The sequence below is a fragment of the Erythrolamprus reginae genome, chromosome 3 (assembly GCF_031021105.1).
Source record: "Erythrolamprus reginae isolate rEryReg1 chromosome 3, rEryReg1.hap1, whole genome shotgun sequence".
NCBI lineage: Eukaryota > Metazoa > Chordata > Lepidosauria > Squamata > Dipsadidae > Erythrolamprus > Erythrolamprus reginae.
This window is the reverse complement of record NC_091952.1, coordinates 49,716,643-49,744,497: the sequence shown is the minus strand read 5'-3', so window position 1 is coordinate 49,744,497 and position 27,855 is coordinate 49,716,643. Positions and strand designations below refer to the sequence as shown.

The 27,855-nt window shown below is 40.1% G+C and overlaps 1 protein-coding gene and 1 long non-coding RNA gene across 3 annotated transcripts in view; one reads left to right on the top strand and one right to left on the bottom strand.

The window, feature by feature from the left end:
* Positions 1–27,855, top strand: part of FKBP5 (FKBP prolyl isomerase 5) — a 1,202,894-nt gene that overhangs the window by 1,122,079 nt on the left and 52,960 nt on the right. The window contains exon 1 of one of the 2 annotated variants that reach the window (XM_070745227.1): positions 21,032–21,322. The exons of the other annotated variant lie outside the window; for it this stretch is intronic. The gene's annotated coding sequence lies outside the window, so the exon portion shown is untranslated. Of the gene's footprint in view, positions 1–21,031; positions 21,323–27,855 lie in introns of those variants that run through there. 2 annotated transcript variants of the gene reach the window in all.
* On the bottom strand, positions 25–19,596 carry LOC139163916 (uncharacterized). Its single transcript, XR_011558541.1, has 2 exons — positions 19,244–19,596; positions 25–308 (listed from the first exon to the last, which is right to left on the bottom strand). It is a non-coding gene; the product is annotated as an uncharacterized lncRNA (long non-coding RNA).

The following is a 27,855-nucleotide window of genomic DNA, read 5'->3' as shown; positions in this document are numbered from 1 at the left end:
GAAAAGAAGAAATTATGTGACAAGTTGAAGAGAAGCCAATTTATTGTTGCATAAGCTTTCGTGGAAAGTGGCAGAGATAATAATGTTGTTTCTTCCATCTGAAACTCATTAGGCTTCTTCTTCAAAGCTGCTAAGCTGCAGTAGCTGGATTTGGATCGCTCTCCAATCTTGTAGTACTTCACAAAAGTAGGCAGCCTGCTGAGATCCTTGCAAGGATCTGATTCGGGATAGGCAGAAACCTCTCCTAAGCAACATCAGAGCGAAAGTGCCGTATCTTCGTCTTGCTAGTGTAGTAATTGGCTGCAAGACTGACAGAAATTAAAACGTTGATTTCTGCAGGCATCCCAAAGGTGAGTAAGGTTTCAGCTCTGTGAATCAGCACTCACAACAGAATGTTGTTTCTGTGCTGTATCTCTGCTTAGACCAACAAAAGACCACAAAGGTGAACGTCATGCACTAAGTAGCACATCCAAGCATGTAGTAATCCCTCATGTTTGTCAGCAAAGAGCAATATATTTTATTTTATTTATTTTATTTATTAGATTTGTATGCCGCTCCTCTCCGTAGACTTGGGGCGGCTCACAACACAATAAAACAGTTCATAACAAATCTAATAATTTACAATTTAAAATATTTTTTAAAAACCCATTATTAAGCAGACATACATACAAACATACCATACATAAATTGTATAGGCCCAGGGGAAATATCTCAATTCCCCCATGCCTGATGACAAAGGTGGGTTTTGAGGAGTTTACGAAAGGCAAGGAGGGTAGGGGCAGTTCTAATCTCTGGGGGGAGCTGGTTCCAGAGAGTCGGGGCCGCCAGAGAGAAGGCTCTTCCCCTGGGGCCCGCCAACCGACATTGTTTAGTTGATGGGACCTGGAGAAGGCCCACTCTGTGGGACCTAATCGGTCGCTGGGATTCGTGCAGCAGAAGGCGGTCTTGGAGATATTCTGGTCCGATGCCATGAAGGGCTTATTATTATTATTTCTTTCAGTACTCTTAAGAAAATATGATTCTACCGTAATGACTAAGAAACTAGTAATCAAGGAGCAAAAAAATCAACCATTCAAGTTTTCTCCCATATTTTTCCATATATCGGCAGATTATTCTAGAGAAGAATGCAATCTGAGTAGAAATTTCCCAGCTTTAAACCCAAATCTTAACAATAAGCATCTACTTTTCATTCCATTTAGCTTTAATTTTGTGTGCAATGCTCCCTGTCAGAAAGAAACAAGCAGGGTACTGCAACAATTTTATTGCACTGCTTATTATCAGTGCAGAGCAAGTCACAAACAAGCCACCCCATCAGTCATTTTTATATGAGATTCACAACACTAGAACAGACAGCCCAAACAGCCCTAAACCAGTACAAAAGCCTTCTTGCTCTTCCGCACAACTCTAAAAACCATTTGGATAGGAATCAAGATAAATGCAACCCTAATACAGTAAAGAATTATTTTATATAGGAAATAACTGAAAGTGCTGTCAAAGAAAAAGAAAACCCCAGTTCTTCTGATCATTAGAATTCAGGGGTGCAATCCAGCAGGTTCTGACAGGTTCTGCAGAACCGTTAGTGGAAATTTGGAGTAGTTTGGCAAACCGGCAAATACCACCTCTGATTGGCCCCAGAGTGGGGTGGGAATGGATTATGCAACATCTTTCTCCCAGGAATGGGGATTTTGCAGTATCCTTCCCCTGCCCCGCCTACCAAGCCATACCCGCCACTCCACACCATGCCCACCAAGCCACACCCACAGAACCGGTAATTAAAACAATGGATTTCCCCACTGCTGGCATTCATGTCACGTGGTAATGATTTTGGAATCTCTGCAACACAATCTTCAATCTGGGATATGAGCAATCGTTGCTGTCCTTTAGTGCCGTTGTTTTATGTTGCATTACGTTGTTATGTGACACAAATGCTAGTAAGGTGCTGCTGTGCTAATCAGTCTTCCTATTACTCAAATCCGCCAGATTGTACAGTGACAACAAAGTTTCCGGGCACTGTTGCTTCTGTTTCACATCACCAACAATAGACATGTTTATTCGGTATTTGTGAGTTTCATAGAGAAATGACAGTCAACCAGAGCTCGCTTTCCTGGCCAGACAGCCTACAAGGAGTACTTTATTCCTTCACTTTTTGATCCGAAGCAAAACACAAATCTCCCCCACACCACCACCATATTAAAACAACAAAAGGAAAAGATAAAAAGCAGGCGGTTCCAGCAGCTTATGAGATGACACACTGCCTAAAACAATATCCAAGTATTGCAACTCCTTTCCCAAACTTCAGTCCCCTGCCCTCAAGCCAGGATTGAAAGAGGGATGAGCTGAACATGCCCTCCAATGCTCACCAAGAAGACCCTTTCAATGCAAACTTGAATAAAGCTGCTGCTTCTGCAGTCATATTCAAGGCTTTAAAAGTTTCCTATTGGCAACAATCCTTATTTATTTATTTTATTTATTTATTTATTTTGTCCAATACACAATGAGGGTTTTAGCGGGTATATATCTATATACACATAGTAAAATACATGATGGTTATAGAGGAGATACTCATAGTAAAATATATCTAAGAAAAAATAGAAAAGAAGGTATAGTAATAGAACATATCAATGAAAGAATAGAAGAAGAGATATAGGAATAGAAGAAAGGAATAGGAGATATAGGAGAGCCCCTTACTGACCTCTTAGGAATCTGGATAGGTCAACCGTAGATAATCTAAGGGTAAAGTGTTGGGGGTTTGGGGATGACACTATGGAGTCCGGTAATGAGTTCCACGCTTTGACAACTCGGTTACTGAAGTCATATTTTTTACAGTCAAGTTTGGAGCGGTTAATATTAAATTTAAATCTGTTGTGTGCTCTTGTGTTGTTGTGGTTGAAGCTGAAGTAGTCGCCGACAGGCAGGACGTTGCAGCATATGATCTTGTGGGCAATACTTAGATCTTGTTTAAGGCGTCTTAGTTCTAAGCTTTCTAGGCCCAGGATTGAAAGTCTAGTCTCATAGGGTATTCTATTTCAAGTGGAGGAGTGAAGGGCTCTTCTGGTGAAGTATCTTTGGACATTTTCAAGGGTGTTAATGTCTGAGATGCAATATGGGTTCCAAACAGATGAGCTTAGAAAAGCATTAAGAACAAACCAGGACAAAGCCCCCTGTTAAACCTTGAGACTTGATAACGAAAGGGCTCACAGATGCACTAAAATGTACTTTATCTTGAATTCTGGGAATTGAAGTCTACAAGTTTTAAATTTGCCAAGTTTGGAGAGTCCTGATTTGGAGCATGATCGTCAATACTCAAATGTCTTAGGTCCCATTCAATCAAAAGTAAGGAGCAGGAATTGTGTGTTATCATCTCTAGAATTATGCACCCACATTGTGAAGGATCTCATCATTTTTGGTTCCTTTCCAAGAATTGGAGCTCAAGCAATGGCTCAAGTATTAAAAATTTAAGGCTCCAGTACCAAGATACAAAAACTGATAAAAATATGTTTCTTTTAAGTAATAGTTTCCATTACAGAAGAGCCTAAGGGATATTTTCTTCTTCCCTTTATTAGAACTGTGTGTTGATGTACATAATTTATAGAAGAAACTGAAATGCATGCACATAATGCAAAGTGGATCTTTTGACACGTCACTTTGTAGAAGTGAGAAACTACATCGTTGCAAATTTCCTCTTTTTATCCTGCACTTTAATCTATGGAAATATAGTCTCTTTCTTTCGATGGAAACGATTAACTTTTAGAACTGAATTTGCTGATAAAAACACTGATAAAAATGCTTCGAATTGGCCTTTTAAACAACGATGACAGTTTCATGCCGTTCTGCACAAAGCTATCTAAGATAAGTAGATAACGGAACCAAAACATGGAAAATATTATCCCCTAATTCCATGATGGTGAACCTGTGGCACACGTGACGGAAGTGGCATGTAGAGCCATCTTTCAGGGCACCCCAGCCATCAACTGTTGCTCTTCTGGGTTCTGGCATGCACATGTGCGCTGGCCATCTGGTCTTCACGAGCGCGGGAGCACTACAAAATGGAAGAGCAACTCCCAGACGCGCATGGATGCTCCAGGAAGCTAAGCTTCATGTTTCTGGTACACACATGTGCCAGCCAGCTGAAAGACCATGTACCGGTGTGCATGTGCATACCGAAAACCAGCTCTTCTAATTTCTGCCGCTCCCCCACATATATGTCAGGGAGCTTCTCTTTGAGTGTCTGCTGCTCCCCAATGCACATACGCAGTCTCCCATTTGGGCACTCGGTGCCGAAAAAGTTTGCCAACACTGTCCTAATTAATGCCATGATGTCCTTATTCTTCCCCCCCCCCTTACCCCCTTGCCACAAACAGTAATGTTGAATTTTCCCCCAAGCAATCCAGCATCACAACCTTTTGGGTGTTCATTGGCTGCTTAGTTGGAAATTGTCTAGACAAAGGTTTGTTAGTAAAGTTTTCCAAATGCATGACAAACTGGGAACAGTCAGGTGAAGAACTACATCATCCTGTCCACATGACATATACATGGCATGTTTGTGTGTATGTTTGCTTTTAATAATGGGGTTTTTAGTGTTTTTAAATTATTAGATTTGTTTTTACATTTTCTTTATTATTGCTGTGAGCTGCCCCGAGTCTATGGAGAGGGGCAGCATACAAATCTAATAAGTAAGTAAGTAAGTAAGTAAGTAAGTAAGTAAGTAAGTAAGTAAGTAAGTAAGTAAGTAAACAAACAAACAAACAAACAAACAAACAAACAAATAAATGACACCAGTGACTGAATGCAATATGCACCAAATGTTTTTTCTGGTCCTTTCAAAACTTCAGAGCACATGTGTTCTGAGAGCAGATGCAAACATTTAACTGCCTACGACCTTAGGAGCAACGCTAGCCATTGCACTTGGTGAGGGAAGCCTTCAATGGGGTGAAGCACTGATGCTGACTAAAGGGATCCCCATGTGTCTCATGAAATGGTACAGTCTCGTGAGAAATGGATTACGTGCCTTTCCTAGGCATTTTAATCAGCTCTAAATGTTCTGGAGCCACATAGTCATGAAATAACCATGGTAACGCTACTGCTGGGTTCAGTCGTGGTACCTGAATACTGAAAGGTAGGTAATGAAACACCAGTTTTTAACTAAGGCCTTTGCAACAATTCTGGAAAAGCTTTGGGGACCAAAATAGAGTCATGCTGTTATGAGTATGCATATGTACAGGGGTGGGCTGCTGCCTGGACGTGGGGGGGGGAACGCAATGGGGTAGCAAAAATGGAGCTCCACCCCAGAGCATCCAATTTGCACAGAAAGATGTTGAAAGAAAATGCAGGGCGTCCTGCATAAGCTACACCCAAAGTGTGGTAGTAAAAAAACTGGTAGCCCTTCATTGCATATGTATATTAATTGGGAACAAATAAAAAGCCATTTAAAGATAAAACCTTCATCATAGACAGTTTGTTGGCCAAATGCAAACAAATAATTCACTTTTTAAAAAACCTGAATTCCTATTCAATTACTGTAATAATGTACATTAGGCTTGAATCTCACTGCATTCATATTATTATTAGATTGTTATTCCTCTCTCCCACCATCTATTAGCATGTGCCTTCACATTGTCTTCTGTATAATAAAACTGCAGTTATATTATTTATCTTTTTATGACAGCTTTCAAATTGGCCTTGTACACAAGACTTAGCCACAAACTGCGAGGGCTAAGTTTCTAAGAGGCTTATTGGAGAAGATTTGTCTTATCACTGATGCTCCCTGATGCTAACTGATTGGGAGTAATCAGAGATTGACTTATCTATTGATGGTACCAGTAATGATCTGAAGATATGTCTTCCATCTTGTGCAATGGCAGTCACAACCTATAGCCATGTAAATGGGATGATGAGGCAAGAGGTATATATAAGTCAATGATATAGGAATATGGAAAACCTGAAGAAGAAAAAATAATAAAAGGCTGAAGCACAGACTGAACAATCTCATATGAAAAACTAATAAAATGAAATGCTAAGTTTGGTTGTCTCTAAAATAAAAAGAAGAAAAAAGAAAGGATGGGTCCACAGTTTGGGAAAGATGGTAGGGATTGTAATATGTAATAGAGAGGATGCAAAACTGCTCAGTCTTTTCCCAAAGGGAAGCTATATTCAAATTTATTTATTTATTTATTTATTAATCAGATTTGTATGCTGCCCCTCTCCGCAGACTCGGGGCGGCTCACAGCAATAATAGTACAATGTAAACAAATCTAATATTTAAGTTTAAGTTAATTTAAAACCCCAATTTAGAAACCAATCATACATACTAGCATACCATGCATAAATTTTATAAGCCTAGGGGGAGGGAAAGTATCAATTCCCCCATGCCTGACGACAGAGGTGGGTTTTAAGGAGCTTACGAAAGGCTATATAAAGACAAATAAACCTATACAGAGTTACTGATGTAAGAGAACAGCAATCAAACTTCCTTCCTTCCTTCCTTCCTTCCTTCCTTCCTTCCTTCCTTCCTTCCTTCCTTCCTTCCTTCCTTCCGAACCATTTTGGTACAGTGGTTAAGCAACCAGGTTAGAAATTGTGAGATCATGATGAGATATAGGAGGCAATAGCAAGTCACTTCTGAAAGAAATCTTGCCAAAACAGTTCGCCATCCCTGCATTATACTAACCAAGATCTTATGCTGCTAGCATTGACTAAATGGGATGAACTGCATTCTTGTGAATGTTTATTAGCTTGAAAGTTCCTTGATTCACCCTATCACCAGAAATGAAACATCTCAGCAGTCTGACCAAGTTTGACCTATGAAGATTGTTATATTGTGATTGAGACAACCTGGAAGCTCCAAGGGGGGGGAGGGATATCAGAAAGCTAGAAACTGTAATTGGCTGAGAAGGAGGTTACCAAAGCCTGCCCACAGTACATTTAATTAGAGTTTGAGTAATGATTGCTTCACTTTTGCATCTGCTCCCTATTCAGCTGGAGGTGGAAGACAACAATTCTGAGGCACGTATTTTGATCACCACTCAACTGTTTTAGCGTAAGTATTAACAAGATGTCAGAACAGGATGATCTTACATAATATATGTGTTGGTGCAATACACAGTCAATAATATGGTAAGTTAAGGACATTGTGGCTGCCTTCACAGAGAAAGTCTTGGCATTCAACTTATGCACCTCATTTTAACCTAGATGAACATCTTGTTCACTTTTAAATTGATACAAACAAATAGGAATTTGGAAAGATGGGAGAATGCAAAACGGGTATACAAATTTGTCTTTAAGATATAGGAGCAGTCTGAATGACAAGGGAGAGGGGGAATTCTCAACAGGTACAAAGCTTTGAAAGCCGGGGGGGGAGGTGTACTTATTTCACACTGGTGTGGGAATTCAGCCTGTTGAGTTTCTACCAGGATAATTCAATTATCCCGCATTGCCACACAAAAACAAATATTATTAGTTACAGCAATTTGTATAGGGAAATCTCAGTCTTATCTCCATGTCCTAATCACGTTATATGTTCTTAAGCACAAGTGCGATTCTATTGCAACCCTTAACTTTTTGTTTCCCAATACATTGTTTTCAGAGGTCGTATTCAGCTGGTTCGGGCGAACTAGTAGCGGAAATTTTAACTAGTTTGCTGAATCGGCAAATACCACCTTTGACTGGCTCCGCCCCCACCTGCCCAGTCACCAGTTCCCCCACCCACCACTCACCCCACCCACCTGCTCACTGCTCACTGCTCGCTACTGGCCCTGCCCGCCTGCCCCACCCACAAGATATATATTTTTTGTTCGCCATGTTGCTCAGCTAATCGCCTCGCCTCCATGCCTCATCCACTCTGCTTACCAAAGGTAAGCATGCTGCCCACTCACTGCTCACCTTGGCTGGGTTGGGAAATATGCCATTCCCTGGCTCTGGCCTTCCCCAGGACCTCTGCTCACATTCTGCCCACTCACCCTCTGCCTTGCTCACCTTCATCCGTGCGTTGGTGTGGATCCCCAGCGAGGCTCCAGCTGCCCGTAGTTTTTGGCTGCCTTCTGAGCACCTGCACTGCAACATCATCCCACTGGCACAGCAGATCATTCTCCTGGCTGGGTCTGGCCATGAGTAGCACCGGCAGGCAATGGAGTACACTTGCGCGGCCAATGCAAAGAAGGTGTTAGTGGTGACAGGACTTCTTCCGTCCTTTTTCAGTCTGTAGTTTTTTGTAGTTTTCAGTCAAGAAGCCTCCCGCTGCTGCTGCTGGGTCAGTTCTGGCTGGCAAAGAGCTGGCCACTGGACTGCTGGCTTCTCGCACCAAAAAGAGCACTTGCTGCACACTTCTTGTGCCAAAACTATCAAAAACTACAGACCAAAAAGGAGGCCAGAGGTCCTGTCACCACTGTCACCGCCATTTTCATTATTATTATTATTATTATTATTATTATTATTATTATTATTATTATTATTTATTGGATTTGTATGCCGCCCCTCTCCGTAGACTCGGGGCGGCTAACAACAGTAATAAAAACAGCATGTAAATCCAATACTAAAACAACTAAAAAACCTTATTGTAAAACCAAACATCCATACAAGCAAACATACCATACATAAATTGTAAAGGCCTAGGGGGAAAGAATATCTCAGTTCCCCCATGCCCTCATGGTGGCACATACTACAATTGCCTGCTGGTGCACATACGCAAGCCACACCCCATTGCCAGATCTGGCCAGGAGAATGGCCTGCCAGAGGGATGGCATTGCAGCAGAGCTGCTGAGGAGGCAGCTGGACTGTGGTGTCTGTTTAAGGCAGGGATAGGCAAAATTGGCACTTCTATGACATGTGGACTTTAACTCCCAGAATTCCTGAGCCAATCATGACAGCTCAGAAATTCTGGGAATTGAAGTCCTCATGTCATAGAAGAGCCAACTTTGCCTGCCCCTGGTTGACGGTACTTCAACATGGAGGGGGGGGGGATAATAAAAGATAGGCAGCAGGAACCGCCTTTTCAGTTCTGTGGGTGTGGCTTGGTGGAAGTGACTTGGTGGGGTCAAAATAATTTTTTTTGAAGATGGAGAAACAGACTTTAAAAGGAACTTACTTACATACTAAAGCAGGAGTGAAATGCTATGGATTTGAACCGGTTCAGCCATAGCGGCGGCCACGGATGGTTTGCCGAACCGGTAGTGACAGCTGGCTGGCCATGCCACCGAACTGGTCCCAAGTTGCCACTCTCTTGCTCACTCGCCTGCCCCACTCAGTCTCTACTCTGCAGCTTGCCTGCCTGAAGCACTGCACCCTTGATCTGCCTGCCCGGTTAATCCTGCGAATTCACGACCTACCTAGCTGCCTGGCCCACCTCCCTACCATCCCAGCCTGCCTTCCCTACTCTATTCCCCATGGCCCCACAGCCCTGACATGCTTTTCTGCCTTCCAAACTGCCTTCCCAGTGTCCTTGTGGCCAGCTTGCGAAGGCAGGCAAGAAGAAGACCACATGGAAGACAGGCAAGCATGTCAGGGCAGAGGTAGCAGCCTATTCCCCTCCCCATAGCCCTGCCATGCTTGGTGGCCTTCCATGCAGCCTTACTGGCAGTCCTCCATGCCCACTTGACTTCCGAGGCCAACGTCCAGTCTGGTCAGTGAGTGGGTGGGTAGCCCTTGTTGGAAACATAGATGCTAAAAGGAGTGATAGTGGTGGTGGTGCTCCAGGAGGGCAAGTGGATGTTCCGGGGCTGCCGCATATGTGCCTATTGTGTCCAGAGGATGGTTGGAAAATGTGGCCCGCCCTTTGCCCTTAGACGGGAAAAATATAGGGCATGGATTGGTTGGCTCAGCCTGGCAGCAAGGGTTATAAATAGCTGCCATCCATCCCATTTCTGCAAAGGCAGAGCCCTCCACCCTGCAGGGTGATCCACACAGGGGAAGGGGATGTTGCAGAAAAGGCTGCCCTCCAGCTGGGCCCGTGTGCCTCCCGTGTGCCTCCTGTGCACGGGGTGTAGGGTTCCAAAGCAACCCACTGGCTACCCTTCCAGCCATCTCCCTCTCTATTTTGGCCACTGGCACCATTTCAGGAACTTGGCTTGTGGAGTCTGGCGCTCCGGGGGAAGGAGACTCAGTCACAGCTAGCAGAGAAGCAGCCCCACCCCACATGGGAAGAGAGCCAGATCCAGCTATACTATACCACTACGGAGCTTTCCCTTCGTCCTTGGTGCCAGTGCTTACTCAGGCAGGCCAATGCAGGTAACTCTTCATCTTCACCAGGTCGCCCCACTTGTAGGCCATAGTGGGTCATGGGGCGGGAGGAGATCACAGTGCCTCCCCAGCAACAGACATGCCGGAGCCGCCTTGCCTGCCTTTACCGCCTCTGTGTGCTGCCCATGGAAGGGGCTGCCGCTGCAGCTCTCACCACCCTCCCTCCCTGCCTGGCTGCAGACGTCTGCCTGCTCAAAGCAACCGCCTGAAGCAACCTTGCTGCCATTCACTTTCTTCCTTCTGCTGCAAAATGAAAGCAAATGGTAGCATGACTACAAGTGGGGCAACCTGGTGAAGAGGAAGGGCTACCTGCACTAGTGTACCTGGGTAAGCACCACAGCCCAGGCCAAAGGGAAAACTCCATGGTGGCAAAGTGTGGCTAGGCCTGGCCCTCTCTCTGCATGGGGGGGCTACTGACCTGCCAGCCACCACTCTCTCTCTGCTTCTTCATCAGTGGGAAGTGGTGCCACGGCTGAGCCTCCTTCCCTTAGAGTGCCAGATTCCACAAACAGAGTTCCCAGAGTGGCGCCGGTGTTCAAAGAGAGCAGGCAGGTGGCTGGGTAGGGAGCCAGTGGGCTGCTTCGGAGCCCCAAGCCCCACGGAGGCACGGTGGAAGGCAGCCTTTTCTACAGCATCCCCCTCCCATTTGGATCGCCCTGCAGGGAGGCGGGCTCTGCCTTTGCACAAATGGAGCGAGTGTTTTGTACAGAGAATTGGCCGGGGGGATGCGTGGTTCTCTAGGATGGAAAGCAGGGGGAGAGAAGGCTCCGAGTTTCATTTGGACAGTCAAGCCAGATGGCAGAGGGGAAACTCAAAGCATTGGGGGCTTCAGAAAGGCAGAATGTGCTTCAGAATGTGCAGTTCCTGGCTCCAACAGTGAGTGACATCAAGTTGGCCACAACCACCTGGTCACATGATTCCCACCAAGCCACGCCCACCAAGCCACGCCCACAGAGCCAGTGGCAAACAAATTAGATTTCACCACTGTACTAATGGCAACAGTCTTATTGCCAAGGAATATAAAATGTTGAAACTAAACCAGGAGGATCAATATATTAATGAGTGTATGATTAAATGGGCAAAAAATTGGATATAATACTATGCTCTATCAATGGGAAAATGTGGGTTAATAGATGACATTTTAATTACCTATAAAATGAAAAAAAACATTTTTATTAAATGCCATATCTTCTGACTTCTGAAAAATTGTCAAAATAAGGGAAAATCACTCATGTGTTACAAATGTAATCAATATGGAAGTATTCATCGTATTTGGTGTGCATGTAACATTGCCAAGTAATATTGGGATCATTAGCTATGTTGTTTGATTCAGAAAATATTAAAAATGAATATGAAATTGAAACCAGAAGCTTATCACAGATAAGCAGATTGAAATAAAGCATGGGATTTTGTTTCTGCATATGACAGTGGTGGCAATACTTTTGTATGCAGAGAGACGAAAACAAATTTCCACTGGATTCTGAAATTAATGAAATTGGCAGAGATGGTAAGACTATTTTGATGAAAGACAAAAGCCAATGTAGCTTCATTTCTCTCTGGAGACCACATTTGGACTTCTTGCTTCAGAAAGATAAAATATGAAGTTTTGATTTTAGGATTCACTGATTAGTTCTGTTATGGTTACTTAAAGTATATTTCAATGTTATCATTAGATCTTCCCTCTTTCCCTCCCTTTCTCTCGCTCTCTCTTTCTCCCTCTCCCTTCTTCCTTCAACAATCTCAAGAGCTCATCTGAGAAAAAAAGCACTGAAAATGAGAACATTTGAATAGGTTGATTAAAAAAAGAGAAGAGAAAGAAACCTGCCAACCTTAATATATACTTAATTCTTGAACTTTCTGTTCCATGTCATTTTACATGATTAAATTAAAAATTAAGATACATAATAATTTCAAACAGCAGTGAACATTTAATGAAAGCAAATATAAAATTATCGTGTGTGTGTGTGTGTAACATATTTTTGCTAATAATGCATATGTATTGTATGTATGTATATAATATATATAAATGAGATATTCACAAAATTACTATTCCAGTTCTCTGAAACAAATGACACAAACCGTTGCCTCTGTGTCTACAGTAATGATTCATCCAGAAAACTAACTAGACAGTTTTGTATATTTACTATAGAAGGAAACAAGAGTAAGAGGCCTAGTCAGGGGTATTCTTGCTTTACCGGATATATGACCTGTGGTAGCCCCTCACTAATTGACTGACCCTTTTTATGTTTCCTGTAATTGTTTCCTGTTTCTACAGATTGCCATAGGAACTAGGATGCTCCTTTTAGACATATATAGAGCATTGAGTTGGGTGGAAGATGGGAGATTTATGTAGTTACAATAAATGTTTATTATTCATCCAGTTTTTAGATATCATCATTTTACAAATCATAGTTCCACTGGAAGGAGGCAGATTTCAACTGGAATGCCTGATAATAAGTACGTGTGTTTGTGTGTGTGTGTGTGTGTGTGTGTGATGAGTATTTGTGTGAAGGAATACTTGCATCACAAACTGGGACTTCCCCAGGGATGGTCTGCTGGGGGTTCGCAGGGGTTCTGGAGAACCTCTAGCTAGGATTCTGTGCAATTCAGAGAATCCACAAATCCCATTCCCGGCTGGTCTCACACAACCCGTCCCTCCCAGGAGTCTACACGTGACCCATTTTGGATGCCAGATAAGCGCAGGGCGCATGGGGAGACTTGGGGAGGGCAAAAAATGGGCCTACGGAAGGTTGGGGAATAGGGTATCTGGAGCCTGGGGAGGTCATTTTCACCATCCAGGAGGCTTGAAGAAAGCCGCTGAAGCCCAGAGAGGGCAAAAACATCCTTCCCACCGTGATGCAGGAGGCTGACTAGGCAATGCCCACCATGACCACGCCCACCCAGCAACTGGACAGAGAACTTCTTGCTAAAATTTTTGAAGCCCACCCCTGGACTGTTGATTCCTTGTAATAGCGTCTTAAAGGAGATTTTTGCATAAGTATGCCAAAATACAATTGGATGCCAGCTATAATATTAATGGCATCACAGATTTGAATATTTATTTGAGTTTGCATTATTTTAAATCCTGTGCATGCCTTACAAGGTTTTGCCACCCACCTATAGAATCTTTGTAACCCTTTTAGTCATTTTTATGACGAAGATGCTAATGGCTAACAGCTTGATTTGCAGGGAGGGGGGCAGCTTTTTGTGTCTTTATCTGTCTGTCTAAAAATGAACCTGATAGGGAGATGTGTAAGAGAAAAAGTGAGACAGAGAAAAATAAACAGTTAAGCCAGAAGCAAATAAACTAATAATTTATCTCATCATAAATGATGTTGTCAATTAATATTCTGCGACGTAACTTCACAGGCTGGAAAGCAAAAAGCACAAACTTATACTAACCAAGTGATCTGCTTCCTCAAAGTTTTCTGCTCTATTTCTTTAACAAAACAACTGCATTTTAATAAGTGCATACGAAAGCCATCTTTCTCATTTTGCTTTGTGTACCTTGTATTATTTTTAAACTGTACCATGAAGAGATTTAGTCACAAATGAAACAACGAATAGCAGCCCCCATAAGCAACTATAACAGCTCATTTTTTAATAAATCATGCCTATTTATAAATGCAGCCATTCAATAAATTGACCATGGCTTGACTCCTCTCTTCTGATTCATGTCTGCTTGGACATCCCTTTATTTTCAGTACATAAGCTATTTGTTTGTAGTGATGGGAGGGTGATTATAGATCCAAAAGGATATACTTTATGTGGTCCAAAATTCCATGCTGCTATTGTCTCGATTATGATTTAATTATTGCGATGGGGGAAAGCCTGAAATTAAACTCAACATATTTCTGATCACTTGCATCTATAAGTTGTATGAGCTTTACTAGAGTTGTTCAGAAAGCTGTTGTAACATAGACAGATGTTTAATGAATACCAATGATGCTCGAAAACTTAAGGGAGAAGAATTCTGTATTCTGGAGAAAACTCAATTGTTCTGTATCTTTCCAACAAATGAAAACATCCTAGAATCCATATTCTTACCAAGTTCTGTGAACTGGTCATGGAGCTGACTATTAAGTATTTTACTGTTTTTAAATGAAAATGACATTTAATTTTTTGTATAAAATATCCATATGAAGAGCAATACATCATCACGTACTATCCCTTCTAACTGTATTTCCAATCCCATTTCAATGTGTTCAATAGCTCCTGATCTTCAAGCAACTTCAAATTTCTAGAAAAACCTGCTTCAAATTTAAGAAGTCACAGTTTTACAAATGTATAAGCATTTTGATCTTAAAGTTATGAATGCTGTGCAAAAATTATTTTTTTAAAACCTGAACGTATAGATTCAAATGGGACAAAAGAAACTTAATTGTGTTTTTGCATTGTGAGAAATCAGCATAAAAAGAACTGAGATAGATTTTTAAAATTCTCGTACCCAGGACCTTTATGGGAAGGTTTTTTCCTAGATAAGGTTCTGCAATAAAAACATACTGGTTAATAGATTTCTTTTTGCATGTGTACTGAACTCTCAAGAAATACAAGACCCAGAGTCTTGGATTATTGCCAATAAAGAAAGCCAGAATGAAATTCAGAATACCCTCTTAGCCAGGGATTAAGAGTCAAGGAAGTTATGGAACTAAGACAATAATTGACAGTAACAAAATAAATATGAAGAAATATTTAATTATCTACAATATCTTAATATAAACAAAACCATGGTTTTGTGCATATGTAAGGGGAGGGGTATCCAAGGAGATATCAGCAAAGGGATAAGAAAATGGAATCAACAGTTGTAGTTGAAATATATCAGAAGATCTAAGAGAAAGGACAAAGATAATGCTAAAGATATAAAAAAAGGGAAAGCAAGAGGAATATTTCCAGGAAAGCTGTTAATAAACCTGGAGCAGAAAATAGAAAGAGGTGTTGGCAGGCAGGGGGAAAATGTAGCATACTAATAGCATTAATCCATCTGACATCTTTTGATTTACACTGATGATGTTACCTAGTTGGATAATGAAATGTCTACAAGCAAAAATGAAACTCAGAGAGCACTAAGAATTCCAAAGGGCAACACTGAGCTATATTCTCTTCTGTTGAAACATTTAAGCAATTTACTGAAGAGAATAATACCCTCATGGATTAGCAAATGGTTAAAGAACAGAAAATAGAAAGCAGAAATGGACATTTTTCCTATTGAAGAGATGTGAAAATTGCTCCCTTCTCTGGGGATCAATATTTTGACTTAATATCAGCATCATAAAATACATCCATGTCTTTCGGCTTATTTATGTCTGAGCTAGAGTTAAGCAACAGTACTAAAATGGACAAATTTGCAAATGATATCAAATTCTTTATAGCAATAAAATCAAAACATGACTGTGGAAAAACTCCAAAATATTTTCACCAAATAGAGTGAATGGGTCGCAATAATACCAAATTCAGTTCGGTATTACAAAGATGAAAATGATAAGATACTGGTCTTAAATGCCCTCCCCTTCCCCCACATACACACATTTAACATATGTGTGATTGCAGTCTATCCTAGTAATGATCAATTAGGAAAATGATTTGGGTATTATGCTACAGTAGTTTAATTTTAAAAAATGCTAACACAACTTAATTATGACTGCTAAGTTGCTTGGGAGGAAATGAATGTTGCCACTTTGCAATTCTGCTGTTAGTGATATCATTTTAGATTAGAAACTAAAATGCATGCAATTCACTATTCTGTCCTAAGATCAATATTATATAGTATGACTGTGTTTTCTGCTCCTGAACACTACGAAGTAGAAGAAATTACTACTGAGGCACTTAGAACATCAAATCCAAGGTTAGGAATTGAGAAATGAGCCACCCAGTATCTTGACACAGTCCTTGAAAACAGAGATGCATTTTAAGATTAACTCATTTCTAAAACTGCAAGCTACACTGGTATATTGCTAGTTGTACTTTTTTTTGTTTATTGATATGTTTATAATGGAACTGGGGTCGACAAGTCTGGGTTAAATACCCTAAGAAACAAAAGTGGACCAATACAGTTTGAAGAACTATTCAAAAAAAGCCAGACTAGGTAACTATGCCAATTACTCTTTCAGCCCAAATCACTTTACATAGCTGTTTTGTGAGGAACCCAGGAGGATTAGGTATGCCTTGAGTTATTTATAAAAATAATAAAGGAAAAATTAAAAAAAATAAAAAGTAGCTACTCAGTGCTTCGTAATTTCTGACGTGTTATGAAATGACTCTTCTTTACCAAACTGTTTTTGAAACAGAGTAAGCCACAATCTGCAACACACAAAAGGGAGACTCAGAAAATTGTGCAGAATAAACAGATTTTATTTTAATCGCTCTCTTTTAGACATTATTAGGCAAGGAACTAGTATCCTGTACTATTCTTTGGATAACTCAAAAGACAGTACCTTCCCAATTTAAATGGACATTGCCTGCCTCCTTTTAGTGTAAACATTGTCTCTCAAATCTGGCATACTCCATACAAATGGATCTTGCAACTCATAGAACTGGGGATCTGGGAGTTACAGTCCCAATGCATCAGAGGTGGGGGGGCTTTGGTTATAGAAGATTTAAGAGGTGCTTCTTGAAAGTAAACATTGTAATTCTTAGGATAGTGGTTGAAATGCCTGGAATTCAATTCAATCCAGTAGCTAAGCATCATATCCCAGACAATCCACACAGTCTTTAGGGAAAATGTGATTTCTGTTCCTTCTCTTAGCTCTCCGGCATCTGGTTGCAAGTAAATAATAGATGCATAAATCTGATAGATACTGGTTAAAGCAAAATGATATGCTATAAATGTACTTTCAGTATATCCGTGCAGAATTTAGAAAGCTGAGTTTCAGCTTCAGCATACTGAAACTTATATTAAGTAGAAAGCTGAGTGATAACAAAATAATCATCCATTATTGCACCACATATCCATTTCAAGTTTTTAAACTTGAATAAGTTTAAATATGCACCAACAACAAATTCCTTGTGTGTCCAATCACACTTAGCCAATAAAGAATTCTCTTCTCTTCTCTTCTCCTTTCCTCTCTTCTCTTCTCTTCTATACCAGCAATAGTAAATGGTTCTGTAAACTGTTCTTGCAAAAACTGTGCATATGAACATTTTATGCTGTATAGCAGACATTACAAACTTAGCAAGTGCATTGCTAATGAAACCATCATGATCCTGAACATTAGTACAGTACTATAGTCATACAAACTGAAAGCTGTTGTGGGTGCCCCTAGACTACACCAATTATTCGCGAGCTGCACTAGCTTTTTATCGGTCTCGGGTCACAATTCAAAGTGTTGGTTATTACAATTAAAGCTCTATGTGGCTTAGGGTCAGAGTATCTCTGAGACCGCCTTCTACCACATATCTCCCAGCGACCAATAAGAGCCCACAGGGTTGGCCTTCTTCCGGTCCCATCGGCTAAACAATGTCGGCTGGGGGAGAGCCTCCTCTGTGGTGGCCCTGACTCTCTGGAAGCAGCTACCTCCTGAGATCTGTACTACCGCCACCTTATCGGCCTTATGGAAAGCTGTAAAGACCTGGCTTTTCCAACAGGCCTGGGGCCATTGACCTCAGGGGGATGATTAGCGAGGTCGACCCATGAATGTTTGGATGATTGTAACTATTTTAAATTGAAACATCTTTTATATGGATTTATACCTGTTTTTATTGTGAGCTGCCCTGAGTCCCTAGGGAGTTGGGTGGCATAGAAATTTCATTAATTAAATAAATAAAAATAAATAAAATTTAGTTCCATTATTTCTGGCTGCTAAGAGGTGAGAAAAATATAGTGAATCATTGTTTAGACATACTTACCATATACCCATTTAAATTAATGGGGCTTAAGTTATGACTAACTTAACCCACTGATTGGAACCAGTCTTGTCTTAATATAACTTTTCCGGTCTCAACTAAATAGACAATAGAATACTCAGCAGAATATTTGAAAAAAGACTGTAATAGTTGGCTTGTAGGCAGTTAGACTCATCTATTACAAATCCTTGACTAAATTTAAAAAAGTTATTCTAATACATTGGACAATATGTGTTAGTTATTAATGTTCTCCTTTATTTTATAAGATCTATTATTACCATAACAATAATGCATGTTAAAGATGACACGATGAAGCCATTGCAGAGTATGGCAGGCTTCTGAATAATTCCTTTCTCTTTTTCTGACTATGTTACAACTTACAAGCATTCTTATTTTTGTCTCACTTTCTTTTTCCCAAGACTGAGCCTATATATATCACCAGAAGTATAGACTGAAACTCCCCTCAGTATTAGTTGTAATCCAAAAGCATGAAGAACATCAGATTGGGGAAAGGTGAAGGCATCATCTAATTTAAAAAGAAATTCTTTGTTCCTAGGCATTTTTGGCATAATCAGTAGATAAAGCCACAAATTACTCTCCCCCCACTAAATTAGGCAATGCCCCTTTTATATTTAAGAATAAAAGTAGAAATTTGCCATCTCTATAATTATTGTTATTCTTTTTAAAAATATTTGAGGAGTTACTTTTCAAGCAATATTTGAACATATAAATCTTAATTTCCCCCCTCTTACAGACCACCCAAAAAACCATAAACAAAAGAGGATGCTATTCAGAGGATGCTGCCAGTTCTTATCTTCAATTTACAAAATTAAAGAAAATAAGATTCCATAGCATTAACTCAGTCTAAACTGAATTTAAACATGCCTGGGATAAACATTTATCCACCCTATGATAAAATACAGGAAATAGTATAAGGGCAGACTAGATGGATCAAGAGGTCTTTTTCTGCTGTCAATCTTCTCTGTTTCTCTGTCTTTCTCCCTTACCATTGCCTGTGAAATGAATTAATGTTGAAATGCAATTAAAAACATAATGTGGAGACATAGAGGTTAGTTGATGGCTGGGTGGTATTTTTGGATGGTGGGGAGTGGGTTTGCAGAGTGATCAGACCATGATGAAATTACACCTTGTCTTAATGCTTACATCCACTTACCTGGGGAGTGGGCAATTTTTCACCTTTAATTCTCAGTACTGGTGGAGAGATACCTAGGTATTTCAAAAGCCAGCTTTCATAATAATCTTCAGCCATTCCTATACACTTCAGCCCAACTTTCTAGAGCCACAGACAAATAACCTCCTGCAGCCTAGATCACTGATCAGCTTAGTTCCATCCGATCCTCTTCCAGCAGAGAAATCAGCCCGTTGTTGATCTCTTCCCCCCCCCCCTATCTGCTGATCACAAATGTTGGAGGGGTTGGGAGGGGGGAGAGGGACAGAAAGTAAGGATGGATTGAATAAAATGCTCTTCCGCGAAAAAATCTTGGCTGGGAGAAAGGATCGAGATTTCACAACATTACGGACGTTTTGAGAAAAACAAAAACATGCCCGATCAGTGGCGGACTCGTAGTAAGGGGGGGGGGGGGAACAAACAAACCCAAACGTGATGGCTCCATCTATGGGTGCATGAGCCAGGTATGCAAGCTAGAGAAGAAAGCATTATTTTAAACGGTAGGTTCCAAGCTGGATTTATTAAATATTCCAAGTTGAATGAACCTGTAGCAATTTCCCCCCGGTGGCGGTACTCGAGCAGCGTTTCTCCGCGGACGCCGATTTAAATATACGACCATCTCTTTCCCAGCCACGGATTTTAAGCTAAGAGAATTCTTAGGAACGGGATCGTCTTCTATCGTAACTCGGTAAAATAGAACACCTACGACAGGAACGACAACAGCAACCACCAACTATTGGGGCCACGTTTTTGCAAGGAGGTTTTGCTCGTTCCTCTTACACAGAGCGTTGGAAAACACCTCTCCTTTAAAAAAAAAAATAACCATGAGAGGGTGCCGAGAAAGTTACACCTGGGTCGAGTTGGGATACTTAACAAGTACATACAAGATCAAATTACACTCTGGCCAAAACAGCCTCCTGTGATCTTTGGCGGGAATTCGCCCCCACACTCTGCCCTCTACCTGCCTTTTTAAAATAAACTCCAGGATACGGTCGGCGTCAAATCCCGTGGCATTAATTTGGTAGGGTCTTGCCCGCCCAACCCTCAGATTAAAGGACTTCGAGAGGAGGGACACAAAACACAAACGGGGGGGGGGGGGCGAGAATAAGCAACAACACAATCACAACACAGCCTCCTCTGGAGTTTGTAGAGCACTCCAATGAAATATGCTGCCAGTCCGGGACATCCCTGAAGATTGCGTTGGGGGAGGGAGTAGAGACGCACGGCTTGATATGTGATTTTAAATTATGTGTGTGTGTGTGTGTGTGTGTGTGTGTGTGTGTGTGTGTGTGTGTATGTATGTATGTATGTATGTATGTATGTATGTATGTATGTATGTATGTAGTGGGGCTGAGAGGCAAAAGGGAGCAGTGAGTTCCCTCCCATATTTGGATCCGCCGGGTGTCTTGACAGAAAAACATATGTGTGTGTGTGTGTGTGTGTGTGTGTGTGTGTGTGTATGAAGTGGGTTTAAGAGGCAAAAGGGAGAAGTGAGTCCCCTCCCATATTTGGATTTGCTCCGTGTCTTGACAGAAAGAAAACACACACACACACACACTTTTATTGTTGTAAGCCACCCAGAGTCTTTCGGGGAGTGGGCGCCATACAAATTTAATAAATAAATATAGCCAATTGAGCTAAGTAGTGGAGTTCAGGGGGGGGGGGGGAGACACGCAATGTTTGGGATTTTACTCTGCCTGGCTCAACCGATGAACCCTATTTTTATTTTTTTTTTGCAGAAGGAAGGGAGGGCACGGGGACGGGTGTGTGTGTGGGGGGGAGACATTGGGAACTCGAGACTTCGGACTCCCCTCAGGCGGCCGATTTGGAAAGGCGGCGTTATTTACATACGGGAAAGGAAACGGTGGCCAATGGGAAAGCCGTGGTCCCTGACTGGCGAGCGCCGGGCCCAGTAAGGCGCGAGAAGGGCGGGCGTTGGGCGAAGGGGGACTCACGGCCAGCGCCGGTAGCTCGTGTCATTCCCGGTTGGGTAACGCGGCGGCGGTGGCGGTTGCTGCTGCGGTGGCGGCGCGGAGTCGGAGCGGACGGCGGCGGCGAGGGCAGGTACCCGGCATTGGCTAGCTCTCGGGTTGTGGGTGCTTTGTGAAAAGAGAGAGAGAGAGAATAAAATAAAATAAAAGGCGCCCTGCCTTGTGCTTACCTCGCCTTCTCAGTAAAGCGGAGGGGTTTCTTAGCCGGGGAGACCCCAGCCTCACCAGTCGGCGTAACTGGGCGGGGAGGGAGGGGGCTTTGCAGCCACCCTCCCTCCGGCTCCCTATGTTTCCCCCCACCTCAGCCCCGCTGAAGGGAGAGAGGCCTCTTTGCATTCTCTTTCCTGCAGGGAAATCTCAGCAGTTCAGGTTCTCCTCTGGGTCGCTGCTGTGCGGTGGCCACTTGCTCTCTGTCTCATCCTTTGCAACAGCCGCCAATCATCCCCCCCCCCCAGGTTCCTTATTCCACCAAGCTTTCTGTTTCTTTGCAAGATGCTGAATGAAGATGTGGGTCTGGTTTTTGTTGTTGTTGTTGTTGTTTAAAGGAAGGAACACTTGTGGTTTTAAACACGAAAAAACAACATCGAGGAAATAACAACACGCCCCTCACCATCACTTGGACACGGAAGCCGGCCTAAAGAATGGTTTGCAAAGGCTGTCTGGTCTGTAGGACGGGCGGGGAGAGAGAGAGAGATTGAAAGGGAGAGAATGAAAGAGAGAAGGGGAGAAAGGCGGGAAGGAAGAAGAGCCGGTTTACTCTCAAGCACCACCTCGGAGTAATCGCGGCTTCTGGAGATGTTGACACACCTTGCAATTTGCAGCCTAGATTTCCTGCATGGTCCATTGTATAAACAATACAGTCGTAGCAGCAAATGTTACTAGCACAGGGAGGGAGGGAGGGAGGAAGGGAGGTAGGTAGGTCTTTTGTTGCCACTTTCTCTTTTCTCTTGCAATGATAATTCGGAATTTGATTAGGGTGGGGAAGAGAACATCACCTTGTTTCCTTCCATCACAGCCTTGGGAGATGGCTGGTTTGGAACTAGACTGCCAACCCACCTTTAAATATAAAGATGAGAGGAAAGGCATTATTTATTAATTAAATTTATTTATTTATTAAATTTGTATGCCACCCATTCCAAAGGGACTCAGGGTGACTTCATAGAGACAATGAGTTATTTTTTCTTCTGAGACACATCTTTGTTAAAAGAAAGCTGTCCTCAAGTTCTCAGATCTTTCAATTTACCTGGCGGGACTCTTTACCTTTGCTACCTTTTTGGGTTTGTTTTGTGTGCTTGCTGTTTACAGATTGAGAATGAAGTCTGGACAACAGATTTATCATTTTCATTCTAAACAGGCAAGCATATAATTATAGTCAGTAAGCCAATGGTATTTAAATAGGCAAGGAATGTGTTCCTATAAATTTTGATCTCAATTGACAAAAATCAGCAGAAATCTTTATCAGATAGAAAGAGAGAGGAGGGAGAGAAAGAGAGAGTATTGCTTTTTTTAAACAAGTATTTTTCAGAACCTACCTACAAATGTCCTGATATAAAAGAACAAAATAATGAACCCCATGATCAAAAGATTTTCTATGCAAGATCCATTGAATTTACTAGCAAGAGGAAGCTATAAAAATGAAAACACAATTGTTCTTTTAGTGGTTCCTATTTATTTTAAATAGGGCTATGCATTAGAAACGGCTGTCAAATTTATGACAGAACGATGAAAACAAATTTATACTTGGTTTGGTTTATTTAGGTTCATATGGCCATCCCTCTGGACACAGTGACTCTGGGCCATGAACAATTATGTTATAACTACAATTACATTGGTTAAAAATAACATGTCTGTAATAAGCTTTAGCAACTAGATACTTCTATTTTCCTCCCATCTTATTAATTGGTGAATACACTTCAATAAAATTCATTTCAAAGTAGGATTAAATAATGTTCCTTCCCCCACCTATTTTCTCCAACACAACAAACAACCTGTGAGGTGAGTTGGGGTGAGAAAAAATGACTTATCCAAAGCTACACAGCTAGCGTTCATGCCTAAACAAAGGCCAGAATCCATAATGTCCCAATTTCTAGTCCAGCGTCTCAATTACTGTATCAAAATGGATTCATTTATAAAATGTATATTTCACCTTTATTTAAAATGCCAGAAGTCTTTCTACAGTCTTCACACAGGTTACAGTTAAAGAGCACTTTTGTTTTACAAAATTAAATGTTCATTAGTAAAACCAACTGAAAGATAAAAATTGGTGATGAGGAATTTTGAGTGAAAAATCTATTTGGGACTTGGGAGGACTGAAACCCCTTTAAGCACAGCTTCCTTATAGTTTTCATGTTGCATAGTAACACTTTCAAGAATGCCTACATACTAAAGACAGCTGTAAAAACCCAGAATATGAAGGGAAACTTAAGGCTGTAAGAATAAGTGCTTTCAGTTATCTTCCATTAAACTTTATATTAGACTTCCTCTTTTGAACACTACTGTATTAATAAGGACTGCAGTTTAGAGCAATAGGAATTTCACAGATTAGTCAAAGCGTTTAAAATTTGAAAAAGATTTTCATGCAATTTAATTTAAATTTGTTTGTGGACATTTCATTGGGTTTGTTTTCTGATGAAGACATATATAGGAAAATTGTATAAATTATTTATGTTCATTCTGTTTAGCATAATACAAGTGAATTTACTTATTTAAATCATATTTAATGACAACCATCAGGATCTTTGTGTAGACATGAGAACTCGTGATATTGGTTGTACCAAAGAAATTTAAGATTTATATAAACATCACTCTTCTCTCAATCTGCATGTTATAATAGCCATTATTCTCCTATCTAAGCAATGCAAAAAAAAATTGAGAAGAATCCCATCTATCTTCTCAGATGGAATAAAAGAGAAACTGTATAACTCAATATATTCTTCCCATATATTAAAAGTTCAGAAGTGAATAGCTGAATATACTGTAGTTGAAAGATCAAACTTGAGATGATTGATTGATTGACTGTACCATCCATCTTGCATGAATCTGACATCTAATTGTACTTATCTGTAATTATAGTGCCTTTGATTTCCTGTTTTGTCCTCTCTTAGCTTCAACAGGCACAAGGTGTACTGTATCTGATTTATGGTCTCCTAAATCCCTGTCTAGATAGTTGCTGATAGTTTGGCTTAATACTGTGTTTATTTAGGTGCTGTCTCATTACCAAGCTTAACACATCTTTTAAAGTGTTCTCCCCAAGTAGCCCTACGGCATTTCTTTCAGTTATGGGCAGCTTCCAGAATCCCTTCCAGTGCTGATTTTCTTTGCTTCTGTCCCCAATTCCTATGTATTTAATTATTTGCATTCTGGAATATTTTTCCTTTAAAATATTTCAATTAATATGGGACAAGGAACAATGCCTCTTGTACCAGTTGTATCATCTTAAAGAATAACAAGGATCAAAGTTTGTTTCATGGAATAAAATATAATGTCATTGTCATGTGCTTTTACTTGAATATATTTAGACTCTTCAAAGTGCCTTTAGATTCCATTTTAAAGAAATAGATTTTCTTTGCGATGGAATATATTTATTTATTATTTTGGATTTGGTTCTCTTAATGTTTTAACAATAGCAACAAAAGCACTGGAGCTGAAACATGGTTTGATCTTTAGGCCTCAATCTATTAGATGAGAATAAATGTGTAGATTTAGATTAGATATCAGAAAAAACTTTCTAAGGGTGATAAACCAGGGGAACAGTTTGCCACAGGAGGTAGTGAGCTCGCCTTCACTGGAGGTCTTAACAGACTGGACAGTCATCTTTCTGGGATGGTTTAATGAATCCTGCATTGAGCAGGGGGTTGGACCCAATGACCCTGGAGGTCCCTTCCAACTCTTATGATTCTATGTATTTCTGTCAAACACGTTTAATAAATTAATTTTTGTATTGGTATTGTCAGTATTCACTAGTATTCATTTGACAAAGACTAAAATGAGAAAAATTGAAAGTTTCTCCCAATATAACCAAATTAATGAAAAAATATTAAGAAAAGAGTGTTTGGTACTAATAAACTTCACAATTGTTCTTTAGAAAAGTTTAAGAAACCTTAATTTGGATGGATCAAAAAGCACTGATCTGGGTTAGATATCATCCTAAACCAGGTTTTCTTTAACCACTGTTTATTTAATAAACCGTAATAGGTTTATTAAATGTGAATTAACTACTTGAATTATGGCATAGGATGATGTCTGGAACAGTTAGGTTTGATGAATATAACTTTTTTCATTTTTAAAAAAGCTTAATGACTCAAGCAGACTTATTGTAGAAGGAAAAGGCCAACATTCTAATTAATGTCTTAAATTACTAGTTGAATCATGGCTTATATTTTAAGCTACATTTTAAATGTTGTAAAAATGGAATGAAAAAACATATGTTAAAGGAATACATCTGCAATAACTAAATAATTAGTGGGTACAGTTTGCATGAAGTTAAGGTTCCATTTTTTCCTTTTCTGAAGAGATGCTAATATGTTCTGAAAAAGAAGTGGTAGAAATGGAAATGGTATTATTAGACAATGGCCTTTTGAGCTGACCCAAATTCCTTCAATTACTCAAAATGGTATTTACAAAACATATTTTTTAAAAAGTCAATTTGCTTTGGTTAGAAAATATTGCTAGGGGAATAGATAAGACTGAATTTGTTGTGTTTGCTATATACCTGTAATTATTAGAGTTGGGGATCATTAATATCCTGAAATTTCAATTAAAACCTGATAGAACATTTAATGGTTAATTTGTAATTTAAGCATCCTTTGCCTTCCCATGTGGGGAAACAATGAATATGTAGCAGAATACATATACGTTACACATACATATGTATCACTTCCATTTCAGAGTGAGCAGTATTACAGAAAGCACAAAAACAGTTAGAATAATAAGTAAAATAATTAAAAGTAGGGAAAAAAGAGAGGAATAAAACTATTATTTTAAACTCAACTAGTTCACTATATCTTTGCATGCCAGTCTGTCTTCGTTTTTCAAAATTCTCATCTTTTTTTTAAAAAAAAATCATTAATTCTAACCAAGAAAAACTTTCCCTTTGTTTCAATCCATGTATTCCTCATATAATTTGTTTGCAATTTAATCTTATCTATTCTGTCTGTATGACCAAACTACCACTACTTATTATTTTATACTGGTCATTCTCTTTTCAACATTCCTTTATAACCCTCTCCTGTTACCACATACACTTTTAAATCAATCCGTTCCCAATATTTATTTATTTATTTATTTATTGGATTTGTATGCCGCCCCTCTCCAGAGACTCGGGGCGGCTAACAGCGACAATAAAACAGTGTACAATAGTAATTTGGTATTTATAAGAGAGTGCATAGAATAACATGTTTATACATAGCCATTTTGCTTCTTTCATCAAACATTTGTTCCTCATAACATATCATATATTGCATACTATGATTCTACTTGCATTTGATCTACTATCTAATTGTATACCATTTATGTATGATTTTCAGTTATTCACTTGCTATATTAAACAGAATTACATTGATTTTTAATGCATTGATTTTCAGATCAATACTTATTGCTTTATTGAATTTTATGTTCATTTCAAATTATTTGGATTTTCAACCAATATTATGGCATTATTTGCATATAGAAATTCATAGGCATTCACCTAGCAACAACTACCAACCATAACCATACCTTATTTTCACATATATTTTAATACATTTGTATGCATTTATCCATAAACATATTAAACAGTTGAGAGGGCATCATGTATCCCCTATCTTTCTCTGCTTGATGGTGAATTAGTAATTAATGAATAATTATTTTTATTCATGCTTTACTTTCATTATAATATAATAATATAATATAATAATCAACTTTCAACTTCATTTTTACTTAATTCAAGCCCATTCATTTTGTATGCTCTTTTTCTAACCTTTCAGCAAACCTTTTAAATAAATTATTTGTTGGAGAATTAAAATATGGTTGCATGTACTTCTACAGATTGTTTCTACTACTACAATTTTGCTTACTGCCATCTTCTAGAATCTATACCTCCTCAACAAGAATTATTCCACTTTGCCAGGCAAATAGTTGTTGCCTTTCTCTTTTTATAAGAGAACAATAATACCATTCTTCCAATGATCAAGGACAAACTTCAGTTATGACTATAACTGGGCCCAAAATATCAGTCAATGAGCGGAGTGTCAGTTAAGAAATATGCCACGTGACTGCTCCTCTTAAAGACTGCAATCCCAGTTCTCTCAGTGTTAAGTGGAGTGCTGGGGGGTGGCCTGGGCCTTCTGGGTAGTGGGGCATCATACTCAGGAGGCATGGACCCTCTATGAGCTCACCAGGAAGAATAGTTATAAGCACAATATACTGGTAATTTGCTACTGTTTTCACCAAATTGGGAAGTCTCGGGACACTAACAAACGTCATCAATCTGAAAGATTTAGAATGCATTTGTGAGGGGAAAACACTAGTAAATGCAATGCTTTGAGTGTTCCAAAATATTGGTGTTTGTTAGCATTTTTGCCAAATTTGAGGCATGTTTGTCCAGATTTCCAGACAAGCAAAATCTAG